Source organism: Mustela lutreola, chromosome 15, assembly GCF_030435805.1.
Source record: "Mustela lutreola isolate mMusLut2 chromosome 15, mMusLut2.pri, whole genome shotgun sequence".
Taxonomy (NCBI): domain Eukaryota; kingdom Metazoa; phylum Chordata; class Mammalia; order Carnivora; family Mustelidae; genus Mustela; species Mustela lutreola.
Window position 1 is genome coordinate 15491518 of NC_081304.1, and position 15416 is coordinate 15506933.

The 15416-nt window shown below is 44.3% G+C and overlaps 1 long non-coding RNA gene across 3 annotated transcripts in view; it reads right to left on the minus strand.

The window, feature by feature from the left end:
• The window catches only part of LOC131815536 (uncharacterized), a 48663-nt gene that overhangs the window by 20849 nt on the left and 12398 nt on the right, over positions 1-15416 (minus strand). For all 3 annotated transcript variants that reach the window (XR_009347784.1, XR_009347782.1, XR_009347783.1), the window contains exons 2-4: positions 5785-6028; positions 4120-4227; positions 2660-2855 (exon numbers count right to left, since the gene is read on the minus strand). This is a non-coding gene — a long non-coding RNA (uncharacterized LOC131815536). The remainder of the gene's footprint in view (positions 1-2659; positions 2856-4119; positions 4228-5784; positions 6029-15416) is intronic.

Sequence of the window (15416 nt, forward strand, 5' to 3'; positions counted from 1 at the left end):
TCCTGGGATCCAGCCCCACATCAGGCTCTCTGCTCAGGAGGGAGCTTACTTCCCCTCTCTGCCTGTCTCTCTGCCTACTTGTGATCTCTCTCTTTCAAAGAAATAAATAAAATCTTAAAAAAAAAAAAAAAAAAGTCCACTGATAGGTTTTCAGATCCTTCATTGTAACTAACCTTTAAGAAACTACCACTTGTCAAATTTAGGTTTGCAATCCAAGAATAATACCCATAATTATTTTAAAAAACTGTTAAAATGCTTCCTTTTCCAGCTACATATCTCTGTGGGGCCAGATTTGCTTCCTAGACTTCTACTAAACCAACAGATCACGACAGATTGAAGGGAAAAGCAGATGAGAACGCACCTGTCCTCTATTAAGTCACCCAATCTAAAACAATCCCTTTCTCACAAAACTTTTTTTTTAAATAGTTGTTTTTCTTTTGCAAGGCTATTTATGTCAACACGTAACAGGTTTTTAACATAATTTTTAAGTAAATGGAAATTTTTTAAGTGTCTCGGTTCTCCTTTCTTATACAGGAAATATTGACAGATAAAAATCCACACCCCTCAAAAGCTCTTTCAAGAGTATCAAGGGGTCTAAAAACCAAAAAAGTTTGAGAACCGCTGCCCTGGGCCTATGTGGCTTAAACTTTAATTTGTAGACTATTTTCTGGCCCATTTGGCAAGTGATGTACTAATAGAAACTGTATCTCATAGTTAACTACACAGAAGCTGCCAGTCTCCAGAAAGTGGCCATCAGGCTGTCCAGGCGGATACAGGAAATATGTGTGCTTAGCATATCTTTTCTCAAGCGTGAATTTGGAATTTGTTCAATTTTCATTTTTCTGTTATCTTCCTTTAAAACGTAACATTTCAAAGAATATAATAAAACATGAAGGTAAATAAAAAAACAGTGCAAGTCCAATTTATGGTGCAGGAACATAAGGGTTGCTCTTACAGCTTTTAATGGTAGCTAGTTTACAATAAACATGGGGCTTAGCCTGGTAGAAAACAGTCACAGACAGGAGGTAATTACTTGTCCATCTCCAAGCATCAGAAGCTCTGGAGTCCCTCCAGTTGAATAAGGCAGATCTGCCAACTGTCACTCATCTGGACTAACGCTTTTTTATTGTTATTTTAATTAAATTGAGGGGGAAAAAGAATGTAAGATAAACCTCCATCTGAAAGTGCTAAAATTCCATGGATGGATAAATCCATGACCCATCCTTTTACATGGTCTTTATTAACCTTGAGTAAATCACATAGACTCCCATCAGCAGAGTCACAGAGGGGAATGGAATGTATACCGTGTTAGGAAGGGCCCATTGCCAGCAAATCTGAATATTACAGTGAGGTTCTATAAACAGTAAGGGAAAAACAGCTAGATCCTCACACAGATAACAAGAATATAAATGGACCTTTTAATGAGCTTTGCATCATCACGTATGAAATAATAAATACACCCAAACAGAGATAAAAAGAGGAAAAGCAAAATTATGCAACATTTCTGTCGTTAAGATATGTGGGCAGCATGGCTCAAAATAGAAACCAAGCAGCTTTCCAAAGACGTGAAGGTTTTAGATAAAGAAAATATAATCGCTCTAATTCTTGTTTAATCCTGTTCCCTTCAGCTTTTGTTAGAAACTGTTACCCACCCCCGGTTATCTGAGGACAGTGGTACTGCTCACAGAAATATACCTGAAACAGATTCTTACAAGTCCATATTCTAAGGTTTTTACATTTAAAAAAAGAACTGCGACAAAATTCAAGGTTACTTGTAGGGAGAAGAATCAAGACAGAAAAGACATGCGTATTTTACCGTTAATCTCTAATATGCTTCATGAATAGCTTACATTTATTTTGCTGTATGAATACTTTGGATCAAAGGGTAATTTAGCATCAACTCTTAAATTGTTAAAAGCCTTCACCTGTTATAAACACCTTGGATTATTTGAAATCAAGGGCCCTCCACGTAAATGCTGTGTACTTAACCAGAGTTTTTTTTTTCCTTGAAAGATGTGGTTATGAGTAATTTTGATTGGGATTTGGATTCTCATTTCACTGGCTAAGACGTTGCCCTAGTGCTACAATGGAACCTTCCATTTTGTTCTACAGTGAAGGAAAACATTTTCCTTCTACAGACGTGTGCCGCAGAACCAGTCTATCCCATGGCAAGGCTAGTAATTGCCTGACTCATTCTATGTTCCAAAAGAATTTAAAAATAAATGATATCAGATCTTAAGAACTACCATGATCTTTACTTTCAATTTCATTGTGGAAATTCATGACATGTCACAGGTGCCACTCCTACCTCTCCCCAAAAATAATGTGGTCAGTGAGAAAATGAATAAAATTTAAAAAAGAACTGAGGTACTGTTTTCCCTTCTGGAACTGATGCTCACATACACCAGTTTCACCGGGTCTTAGAGCAAACGTAAGCATGAGGATATTAGACCAGCATTTTGTAAACCAAGACAACTCAATACTGAATACAAAGAAATCTTAGGCTTATCTAAAAGGTTCATTCCGAAGGCTTACAGGTGGAATAGAGTTTATGAAAGTGTGGGCTTTATTTGACCCTGAGAGTGTTTTTCTAAAAACTGAATTCCACCTGTGATGTCAACATCACAGGTGGGGTTATTTCATGAAAACAAACACAAACCTGCATTTCTATCTAACTGGAAGGTCTGGCACCGGAGCTCCCGAGTCATTGTGCCGAGGCATCAAAGGAGGAAGGCTAGGCAAGGTTCGTTCCCGTTCCAGAATCTCTCAGCCCACCGTACACACGCACATTTCCTGCATGGTGCATGGGTATCTTTATGTGGAAGGCGCTTGTCAGCCAGTTGCTCCGGCTTCAGCTGAGAGTCAAAGAAGACAAGACTGATCAGGTTCAGGTGTCCACTCCTTTGGGGTTCCTCTCTAGCTCTTCCAATAAAACTCTGTATCATGTATACAGTTGCAGAACCCAAAAGGACCATTTTAGGGAGGCTTTAGGGCCTCGCCCCAGATCAGAATCACTTCGGAGTTACCAGTGATCTGGAGATTTTCTGGGAAATAAGGGTTCAGAGTCTTTTCTTGAAGGTTCTAGGTTGAGCTGGGTAATGTATCTTAATTCAGAATGAGAATAATTCTGAGATCAAACAGGAAAAAGGCCCATGATGGAGGTTTTATTGAAATATCTCTGGGGGGGGGGGGGTGGGCACTGGGCTGGCTCAGTGGGAAAGCATGCCACTCTCTTTTTTTTTATTTATTTGACACAGAGAGACACACAGAGAGGGAACACAGCAGGGGGAGTGGGAGAGGGAGAAGCAGGCTTCCCACTGAGCAGGAACCTGGAATCGTGCCCTGAGTGGAAGGCAGACGTTAACGACTGAGCCACCCAGGTGTCCCAAACATGCCACTCCTGATCTCGCGGTTGTGACTGCGAGTGTGGAGTCTACTTTAAAAAAAAAAAAAAAAAAAAAAAAAAAAAAAAAAAAGAAGTCTCTCTGTAGATGAGATGAGGTGGAGAAGAACAGCTGGGTTCCGGGGCCCACACTGCCTCTCTCTAGCTGTGGGACCTTAGGTGTGCCACTTAACTCGGCCTCTGTTTCTTCACCTATAAAAGGAAGGGGATGTGTCTGCATTCAGAGCCCAGGCCATACATTAGAATCACCTGGATTTTATTTTTTAAATATTGATGCCTAGGCCCCACCCCAGACCAGCCGAATTTGATTCTCTGAGATGAGGTCCCAGGAATCCGTGATTTTCTGATGTTCTTCTCTGATTCTGAGGCACAAAGAGGGAGACAGTTGACTATGATCTCCAAGGAGAGATGTGATCTGACATGATCACCAAGGTTCCTTCTCATTCTCCCATTTTGTGGTCTCAAGGCTTGGTAGCAGGAGCCAGGAGAATAGCTATTGTCCTATTCATTTCTTGTTTATGTCAGATTACAGTCAAAACTATCCATTTCACACCAAAAGTAGGAGAAGGAGGAGGAGGAGGAGATGCTGTTATTTTCATTAAGCCACTAAACCCAAATTCGAGCACCCATTCCCTTAAATTCATTCTCTACAACCACATTCAGGTATCACTTGTCCAAAGCATGCTGATTTAAAAATCTTTATCTGGAGAAGTTACCTATATTGTTGCCGTTTGAAAGATACCAAGACCTTCCCAGGATGAGGTAACCACCAGCCACACATTGCACTGAACACCTGAAATGTCACTAGTCCCAACTGAGATGCACTGCAAGTGAAAAATATACACTCAGCTATGCAGAGTTAGTATGAAAAATAGAATACTTCATCAATAATTTTCATATGAACCACATGTTGAAATGACAGTGTTTTAATAGAGTGGGTTTCATAAAATATTTACATTAATTTTGCCTGGTTTTTTTTGCTTTTCTAAATATGATTACTAGAAAAGTTTCAATTAGGTGGTCCCATTATATTTGTATTGGACAGTGCTAAGAGATGTCCTCTTCCTGAGACTTTAACTAAAATTCATAGTGTTAAAAAAAAAAAAAAAAGACGGCTCCAGGAGTGCCTGGATGGCACAGTTAAGCTTCTGACTCTTTGTTTCGGCTCAGGTCATGATCTCGGGATCGAGCCCTGCATGGGGTTCAGCATGGCGTATATTTGGGATTCTCTCTCCCTCTGGCCCTCCCTTCATTCATGCTCACTCTCTTTCTCAAATGAAAAATAAAGAAATATTTTAAAAGCTCCATTTAATTACTAGTCTTTACCACACAGGCTCCTACAAGGAGACCATTCTTGATAGACGTGACCGGAACTACCCAACCTCAGCTGGACGGGGATGCCCAAATCAAAAGCAGTATTTTACACCAACTTTTGAGCACCCAGATATGGCCCTTGGGAGAACCCTAGTGGAACACTGTGGGGAGAGGTTTCTGGTCATTTCCCTCTCCTCCCGCCTCTCACGTGAGGAATTGCAACTTCAACACGTGTGCCCGTTCAAGCACCCCGCCCCCGCTCTGCGCGTGAAACAGACATGGTAAAGAAAGAACTCAGTGAATGAGTGCATTTAGGGGGGACATCAAATATCTAAGTGTGCGCTCGCTCCCCACCTTTGTTTTTCAACAGTAGTGTCTCAAATGCCTCAAACAGTTGTGACTTCATTCTTCCAGGATTTCCAGCCCAGGGGTCTGGGATCAGGTATCAGCCCCTACCCTTGCCTTATCGTGCAGCCACAATAGAGAGCCCGGAGGGGAAACACGCACGCCTGGGTGTTCGGAAACCCAGCCAGCTTGAAGGGCAGACGGAGCAGGCAACTGTCCGGAAGACGGAAGACGGGCATTCAGGGGTACGAGGAGCACTCCAGCATGCCAAGCAAATGCTGTTCTCCTCAGCTGGCCGAAGCTGTCTGCACAAGGCTTTTGAGGCCCAGGTACATCTCCACGTGACTCACAAACAGCTTCAAGTGAATACCTTTCAGATCAGCCAGACTCAGTGTGGCCACCCTAAGGAGATCCCTCTAGGATTGTTAGGATCCCCGCCCCCGTCCAGATGGGGAGAGGAAAGGGAGGAAGAGGGCAGAGACCAGAGACCGGAAGGCTGAGAACACTGACGACAGGCAGACGTCATGGAGCTCTCCAACCAGCCAGCGTCTCGGCCGCCGTGAGAAATGCTTCCCTCGGAAGGAACGTGGGCTGGGGCAGGCAGGTCACACTGAGGTGGGCCTGCACCAACAGTGGAGGCACCGTGAGAACAGTTCTTTTCACTGCGTCATCTCCCCCTCTCCCACTCCCAGGCCCACACCTACCTCTACTGTAGAACTTACTCACGGTCTTGTTTATTTTCCTTCCTCCCCCACAAGCACAAAGGCCCAGGCCTTATTCCTCTGGGAGTCCTCAGAACCTGGCACAACACTTGGCACTTTGAAGTGCTTCATCAGCGTTTGCTGAGTGAACACACGACTGCTCCTGCCTGCCTCACTGGGGGCACCAGGAGCGTCTGTCTTCCTGCCCGTGGCCGTGGCTTCCTCTGCAGCAGCTCTGCCCGCAGCTCTGAACTCTGGACAAAGTCTGAGACAAAGATGAAGGAGAAGAGGCAGAGGACAGGTCTGGACATGCAGCTCCCGCCACCCATGTGCACACATTCCCACTCACGTCCTGCCAGAACCTTCTCTCTGCCCTTTCCCATGGCCTTGTGGGACTATTCTACCCCCGACCGCAGTAGGTTTCTATGAGAAAAACCATTCTTATGACTTGTCTTGCTCTATTTTCTACCCAAATCAAAAAAAGCAGTGTCTATCAAAACCTCACCCCCCTAGCTGTAGATTACTGTACTTTCTAACACACTGACCCGCCCCATTTTCCAGCACTTAGGATATGCTGCAAATAAGTGGCCAGCACTCAGGAAGCCCAAGTTTCCAGCAAGCGTTGTGTGGCCTTGGATAAGGAACACAGAGAGACTCTTTGTCTTCTGGCTTCTTCCGTGTATTAAAAGAGATAGTGGTATATTCTATGGGTATGAAGAAAGCTTAACATCCGTCTGCATGAAGCTCTTTGAAATGCATGAAGGGCCCTACAGTGGATAAATTCAACACTTGCCCTAGTGTTCACTGAGAACCTTGCCCGACATTCACAAAATCTCTCTGCGGCTGTGTAGACACACACATACACGAATACATTTTAAATCGCTTCATTGCTTTTAAAAATGTTAAGTAAACACACTGCAATGATTATAAGGCATCTGCACCATGTCTCCCATGCAAGCCTGCCACGATAAGAGCTATTTGAGAAACTAAATCACATCCATGAAAGAATAGCAATGAGTCAATTGATGGAATATTGCATTAGCAATGGCCTCTGACCCCGCATGATGCCAACTGAATGCTTTTACCTCTTTGTAATTTAATCATTTTTCAGTTAAATTAATTTCTTAAAATCCACTCAGATAAGCCGCCTATGTTAAACACACACACACACACACACACACACACACACACACCCTTCCAGGTATAGGTGAGATGGGGGACAAATGACACACTGTGACTTTCTACCTGCACTTTATTCTGGGAATGGACAATATCCTGTTTCTTTTTTCCTGTATCTGACAAGAATTTTCCATAACTTCTTGCTAAAGAGTGATGTTGTCAAGGGGCCCCAAATACCTAAAGGCCCCCATCAACACAAAACCATGAAACGCAGCCATGAGACACACATAAGTGTGTCTGCTAGTAACTGGCTGGTGTTAGGTTGTTTTGTTTTGTTTGAATAAACTAACTGGTTCAGAAGGTGGCTTTGTGCAGGTAGCAACTCTGAGGAGTGCTAACAAGCCCGCCCGCACGTTTGTGCTCGGGCTTGCTGGTGGAGTGTCTTCCACACACATCCAGGAATTTGTTTGAGAACAGAGCGTGGTTAGGTCATGTTTTAAGAATGTTCTCTCATTATCCTGACTCAGAGGGTGCAGTGAGCCACAGAAAGGAGGTGGCTCAGTGATACCTTCTGTTTTGTCTGGTTTTCAGGAAATGCCTTCTGCTGTATTGATGGCCATAGACGGAGGTCATGGAGATTCGTCCCTTCACGTCTTTTTACAGGGCTAGAGCAAGAGCACTTTTTCCTGATGACATTCGTTAAACTGACTGACCTGGGGGTTAGGCCTGTTGAGGGAGCGGAGAATGGGGGAGAAGTCCCTCTAGGAGAGGTGAAAGGAGCCAGAGGAGGGCCTTACATGGAATGAGAGGAGAAAAGCAATAACACAAATCACAAGCCACGAAATTTGGGAAAATAGAAATCTAAGAGCTGTGGTTTGGCAAGTAACTCTGACCGTTAATGGGAAAGGTGGAGAGAAGGAAGAGGAAACAGAGCGGAAGAGCACGAAGGAAAGGAGAGAAGAGGAAGGAGAGGTGGAGGGGAGTGAGAAGGGAGGACAGGCTGGGGAGTAAAAGCAGCAAGACTCCGTGTAGGCCGCCAGTGCGTCAGTAAGGGACATCATGAGGAAATGCACTGTGATGAGAGCCTAGGAAGTGAAGAATCAGGAGGGCCACCAAGAAGGCCTCGCTGGTCCTCTCAGTGTCCTGGAACTGGGAGAGGTTTCTTCGGTAACTCCTTTCATCAGTGTGTCTCGTGCCAATGGACAAGCAAGTGCTTGAATGATTAAAGTTTCCTCAAAGGGTGGGATAGGGATCATGAGGTCATCATTAGCAATTTGGGTAAGGAATCTCCTCACAGGTGCCCACATGAGACAGCTCTCTCTCTCTCTCTCTCACACACACACACACATACACACACACAGAGGCATACATGCTCACTTAAAAACCATTCCATGTCTTTCCATTGTACTTAGAATAAAACCCGGCCTCAACTCCTACAGCCTCACCAGCTTTCCCTCACAGCAGCCTTGTGGCCATTACCGGCTGCTTTGCAGTTTCCTGAATCCCCTGAGCTCTCTCTCACCTCAAGACTTTCCCAACGTTGGGGTGCCTGAGGGGGCAGAGTCGGTTAAGTCCCCATTGCTTGGTTTCAGCTCAGGTCACAAGCTCAGGGTCGTGAGTCCTGCCTAAGGCTCTGGGCTCAGTGTGGAGTCTGCTTGAGACCCTCTCTCTCTCCCTCGTGCTCTACTCCTGCCCCTGTTCTGAATGAATGAATGACTTTCCCAGCGCTGTTTCCTCTACCTGTGCTTCTTCTTCACCCTTAGAGAACTGGTACCTCTTCATCCTCTACACCTCACCCAGAGAGGCCATCTTCAACCACTTTGCCTCAGTAGGTTCCCACAGTTGCCATCACCACCCCCATCACCACCCCCAGTAATCCCTCCCTACACACTATTAGTGTTCTGTAAATTGTCCTTGACATCTACCAAATATTTGTTGATTTTTTAAAAAACATTTTATTTATTTACTTGAGAGAGAACGAGCATGAGTGGGAGGGAGAGGCAGAGAGAGAGGGAGAAGCAGACTCTCTGGGGCTCCATCCTAGGTCCCTAAGATGATGACCTGAGCCGAAGACAGGCGCTTAACTGACTAAGCCACCCAGGCGCCCCAAATATTTGTTGGTTAAATGCACAAATGGAATGTTCCAGATTCACTGATTTGGGATGCCCAGATTTGGGGACTGGTAGCAATCCCCAGTCACCCTCTTTACTACGTATCTCTTCCTCCTCCCTGCTGCCCCACACCGCATTCCCACCTTGGCCTTGAAGCTGTTTCTGGCCACCCTCTAGTTAAAGGGGTGGCAAGCAGCTGTCCTCAGGCAAGGCAGATGCAATCACAAGCCTCAAAGTGTTAAAGAAGGAAATTAGAGCTAGCGACTGATCTGATGCTCCTTGTGTATAATTAGGAAAACAGAAGGAGCATCCCTGAAGAAAGAGTCCTGAAGAGCAAAGAGCACAGAGGTTAGAAATGTTCTATGTTTGGGGATGAATGTTCTGCTGGGTGGTACAGTCCTCTGAGGGATCCCCACTCCTTCCCTATGCGTGCAGAGGGCACTACTCCCAGCAAAAGCTCTCTTGGACTGCTACCATCAGGAAAAGGGCGATGAGAAAGAAGGCCGCCATCCCCCCCAAACCAGCCCTGCCCCTGCTCCTCTATCAAGCTGCCTCTGGAGTGTCATTCTGCTCTCTCCCTCACTGGCTCTGTGCTTTCATCCAAACAAAATATCCCAGGGTGACACCCACTTCATGAAGCTCCAGGAAGTGCTTAACGTTCAGGCTCCTCTGACCTCTTGATGAGAAGGACCTTTTTTTTTGGCCTATTTATCTGTCCAAAAACATGTTTAAGATCATGTGAGATCCTGAAGTGTCATGGCTTTCTGCAGCCGGGGTCTTGCTCAGAGCTTGAGGATCAGTCCACAAATTAAACTCTTGGCCAAACATGTATGGCTCGAGTTTATCCAAAGTCCAAACAAATCAGATACTCCTCTGGACAGAAGTCAAATTCTTTCCTTTGGTAACAACTGCTCAGAAATTTAGAAAAGCAGTTATGTTTTATATCCTCAGAGTTCTTTTTTTTTTTTTTTTTTTTTTTTTTTAAAGATTTTATTTATTTATTTGACAGAGAGAAATCACAAGTAGATGGAGAGGCAGGCAGAGAGAGAGAGAGAAGCAGGCTCTCCGCTCAGCAGAGAGCCCGATGCGGGACTCGATCCCAGGACCCTGAGATCATGACCTGAGCCGAAGGCAGCGGCCTAACCCACTGAGCCACCCAGGCGCCCCTATCCTCAGAGTTCTTATAATCACATCCAATCTTGTCTAAAATGCATCAATTGCCATAATGAAGGGCTCTGAAAAGTCTGAGGCTTCCAAAATGGATAAAGAAATCAAAGCCTGTTTGAACTTTTGAGAAATATCTCAACACTGTAGGATCCAAAAACATTAATGAGTTTGCCCTCTCTTTGTAAAACAGCACAACAGGCCAGCTACAACTCCAAATGAGGAAAATTCCAAGGGTTTCCCTAAAGGACATGTTTTTTAAATTTCTTTTCTTTTTTTTATTAATTGTAGGGAGTTTGCCAAACTTTACTAGAGTGTGCTTTGTTCCACGAGAGAATCAGATCTCAGATATTTGACCTATGAAAGCCCAACAGGCATTACTAAATTTCATATAGCTCATGGATGGCTGCAAGTCCCAAATTGGATACACCCTCCTCACAATTAGGGATGAGGTCATAAAATGTCAGTCTCTGAAATTCAGGATTAAAAAAAAATCAGTATAAAATTAACCACTACGATGTCAGTAACATAGGATTAACATGTTAAAGAAATAACAAGCCTTTGGAGCAGTTTTGTCAGTTTGTAGGTGATGGGTCCTGGTATGTCTCATCAAGAAGAAATAACTCTACATAATGTAAATAATCATGCTAGCTACCATTCACTGAGCAGCTATGATGTGGCAGATGCAGTGCCAGAAACTTATTTCATTAATCCTCCCAACGAGCTGGCAAGGAGGCTCTGATGTTTCCCATTTTTAACTATGAGGATTTTGAAGTCTGAGGGGGCTGAAAGTTGTTTGCTTGTTCACTGTCACACAGTGAGTGTTACTGCTGGGATTCCAACCCTGCTCTTAACTCCAAACTACACTGTTAATGGCAGTGGAAGAGAAATGGTCCCATGAAGGGAAGCAGACAGTAAGTTAACTGAAACCAAGATGTAAGAAGACGCTTTGAGGTGAATAATCCAAATCAGTTATCCAGACTGAAACAACTCTAGAGGGAAGGGATGTGATTCCTTAAGGCCTCCTCAGCCTGCTAGAGAAATCCCTTAAGAATAGTCAAGTCCCTTTGATCTAATTCAATATTCACCAAGCCTTCTAATCTTTAATTTGATCTCCTGGGGATGCCTTTTCCCTGGTGGGGAGTCTCTTACGCACAGGATCAGGGCTGGTCAGCTACCAGTTCAATTCTCTGAGATGAAATAATAACTTGGTCATGTGGAGAGCACTTCGTCTCTGCTGAGTGGAATCATTGGGAATCAGTTCCGAAAAAGATCGGCTCTGAATGAACTGAGATGGCATATCTGATCTTACAGAATCAAGAACCTGTTTCTGGGTCTTCAGTGACCTCCCTCAAAATGTCCAGAGGGGTCCCCTTGAAACCGCCTACCTAGGAATCCAGCCACCTTAATGCCAGCTCCACAGGCCACTTTTCATAAGTGACATTAAGAGACTGTCACAGGGTATGCTTTGGCCAAATATAGCTATGGGATGAATGCAGAATGTCAAAACAGCCCGTGGCATATTCAATAAGCCATTAGTCAGTTTTTAAAATTAATCAGATGGACCCCCCTATATAGAGAGGTTCTGGAGGAGACCCCCTAAAGCTTTAAGAAGACCACCATGCCCAGAGGCCCCTTCTCAAGAAAGCCACTCCTAGATTCTTTCCATAAACAATCTGCTGGCTCATGCCTTGTGCACTGAATGAAAGCAACGTCCCCATATTGGACTTCACTGATGAGAACAGAAACCATCAGTCATGGCGAGGCCCAAGGTTAAACTGACCGTGGTGTATATAATAAGGGAGGCCAGCAACTTCTGAGGCCACTTGGCAGGAGAGCTCCTGATTAGACGGTAAAAAAGTGACCTAGTTAGAATCCTCTCTTAGAAAGAGAAAATATGGGTGCCTGGGTGGCTCAGTGGTTAAGCCGCTGCCTTCGGCTCAGGTCATGATCTCAGGGTCCTGGGATCGAGTCCCGCATCGGGCTCTCTGCTCAGCAGGGAGCCTGCTTCCTCCTCTCTCTCTCTGCCTGCCTCTCTGCCTACTTGTGATTTCTCTCTGTCAAATAAATAAATAAAAAAAATCTTTAAAAAAAAAAAAAAAAAGAAAGAAAGAGAAAATATTAGGTGGACAAAGAGCTCATGTTGTTCCAGATCAGGCGAGTAGCTCAGCCAGGTCTCCTTGAGGTTCCTGGATATCCCAAGCTTGAGGGGGTTAGTCCCAGTCTTGGGAGGCTTAGAATGCTTAACTACCCACTCTGGACAGCTTAGTCTTTGCACTGAATTCAATAATTCCCTCGAAAATGTTATTTTGGAAACTTAATACATAAAACACTTCTGAAATTTTATACTTGAAGCTGCCCTTTGCAGAACTCTTGGATTAAGCTAAAGAACTTCCTGATGCTTATTTGCAAACACCAAATACCTCCATCATTAGAATCCATTATTTACTTAAGTCTAGGTCTTGTTTTCTTCACTCACTCGTCATCCGTCAGGGACATTTTGCAAAGAATTTTGCAAAAAGGAAGATCCTTTCCCCAATCAGGAATCATGTGTTGTTGTTGTTGTTGTTTTCCCTCTAATTACTATTTCTCTTCCTTGGCACTTTGCTTCTTAATGCTAGAATCAATCTTATTTTATTGACATGCCAAGCTTAAGTTTACTCATGAAACACTAAAGTTGGAGTTGCTGGTAACTGTTTACAGGCCAGCCCCTGGCACTGCCCCCTTCCTCCAAGAGCACCAGGGATTCTTTTCATAGAGCTTAATTTTCAGAAACACTTTGAAACATAAAAGAGTGACATCTCTCTATGAAGTAACATCTCCAAACCTTGTTATTGAAAAATCTGAAAATACCAGGGCACCTGGCTGGCTGTTGGTGGAACATGTGACTCTTGATCTTAGGATGGTGAGTGGAGAGCCCCATGTTGGGTTTAGAGATTACTTAAGAAATAAAAAATAGGGGAATTGGGTAGCTCAGTGGTTAAGCAACTGCCTTCAGCTCAGGTCATAACCCAGAGTCCTGGGATGGAGTCCTGCATCAGGGCTCCCTGCTCAGCCAGGAGCCTGCTTCTCCCTCTCCATCTGCCCCTCTCCTCGCTCCTGTTCTCTCGGTCTCTGTCAAGTAAATGAATAAAATCTTAAATTAAAAAATAATTAAATAGGGAGGAGGAGTCAAGATGGCGGAGAAGTAGCAAGCTGAGACTGCTTCAGCTAGCCGGAGATCAGCTAGATAGCTTATCTAAAGATTGCAAACACCTGAAAATCCATCGGCAGATCGAAGAGAAGAAGAGCAATTCTGGAAACAGAAAAACAACCACTTTCTGAAAGGTAGGACCGGCGGAGAAGTGAATCCAAAGCAATGGGAAGATAGACCCTGGGGGGAGGGGCCGGCTCCCGGCAAGCGGCGGAGCAACCCCACACAAAATCAGGACTTTTAAAAGTCTGTTCCGCTGAGGGACATCGCTCCAGAGGCTAAACCGGGGCGAAGCCCACGCGGGGTCAGGGTGGCCTCAGGTCCCGCAGGGTCACAGAAGGATCGGGGGTGTCTGAGTGTCGCAGAGCTTGCGGGTATTGGAACAGGAAAGCCGGCTACAGAGACAGAGCCGACAGTAAGCTCGCAGCTCGGTGTTACCTTGAACCGGTCACAGGCTCGGTGAGCTCGGAGCGCGGCCGGAGGTCAGGCAGACGGGAGTAAATGGGCGCTGTTCTCTGAGGGCGCACTGAGGAGTGGGGCCTCGGGCTCTCGGCTCCTCCGGGCCGGAGACAAGGAGGCCGCCATTTGTATTCCCCGTCCTCCGGAACTCTATGGAAAGCGTTCAGGGAACAAAAGCTCCTGAAAGCAAACCCCAGCAGATTACTCACCCTGGCCCCTGGTAAGGGCGGTGCAATTCCGCCTGGGGCAAAGACACTTGAGAATCACTACAACAGGCTCCTCCCCCAGAAGATCAACAAAATCCAGCCGAGACCAAGTTCACCTACCAAGGAGTGCGGTTTCAATACCAAGGAGAGCAGCAGAATTCCAGAGGAGGAGAAAGCAAAGCACAGAACTCATGGCTTTTTCCCTGTGATTTATTTTTAGTCTTGCAGTTAATTTAATTTTTTTCTTTTTCATTTTTTGTTTTTTTTCTCGCCTTCTGGTAATTTTTTTTTTAACTTTTATCTTTTTCTTTTTTAACGTTTTTTAACTAGTTTATCCAATATATATATATTTTCTTTTTTATATTTTTCTTATTTGTTTTCTTTTTTTAAATTCTTTTCTTTTCTTTTTTTTTTTTCTTTCTTCCTTTTTGAACCTCTTTTTATCCCCTTTCTACACCCTCACGATTTGGGATCTCTTCTAGTTTGGTTAAAGCATATTTTCCTGAGGTTGTTGCCACCCTTTTAGTATTTTACTTGCTCCTTCATATACTCTTATCTGGACAAAATGACAAGACGGAAAAATTCAAAACAAAAAAAAAGAACAAGAGTCAGTACTGAAGGCTAGGGACCTAATCAATACAGACATTGGTAATATGTCAGATCTAGACTTCAGAATGACAATTCTCAAGGTTCTAGCCGGGCTCGAAAAAGGCATGGAAGATATTAGAGAAACCCTCTCAAGAGATATAAAAGCCCTTTCTGGAGAAATAAAAGAACTAAAATCTAACCAAGTTGAAATCAAAAAAGCTATTAATGAGGTGCAATCAAAAATGGAGGCTCTCACTGCTAGGATAAATGAGGCAGAAGAAAGAATTAGTGATATAGAAGACCAAATGACAGAGAATAAAGAAGCTGAGCAAAAGAGGGACAAACAGCTACTGGGCCACGAGGGAAGAATTCGAGAGATAAGTGACACCGTAAGACGAAACAACATTAGAACAATTGGGATTCCAGAAGAAGAAGAAAGAGAGAGGGGAGCAGAAGGTATACTGGAGAGAATTATTGGGGAGAATTTCCCCAATATGGCAAAGGGAACGAGCATCAAAATTCAGGAGGTTCAGAGAACGCCCCTCAAAATCAATAAGAATAGGCCCACACCCCGTCACCTAATAGTAAAATTTACAAGTCTCAGTGACAAAGAGAAAATCCTGAAAGCAGCCCGGGAAAAGAAGTCTGTAACATACAATGGTAAAAATATTAGATTGGCAGCTGACTTATCCACAGAGACCTGGCAGGCCAGAAAGAGCTGGCATGATATTTTCAGAGCACTAAACGAGAAAAACATGCAGCCAAGAATACTATATCCAGCTAGGCTATCATTGAAAATAGAAGGAGAGATTA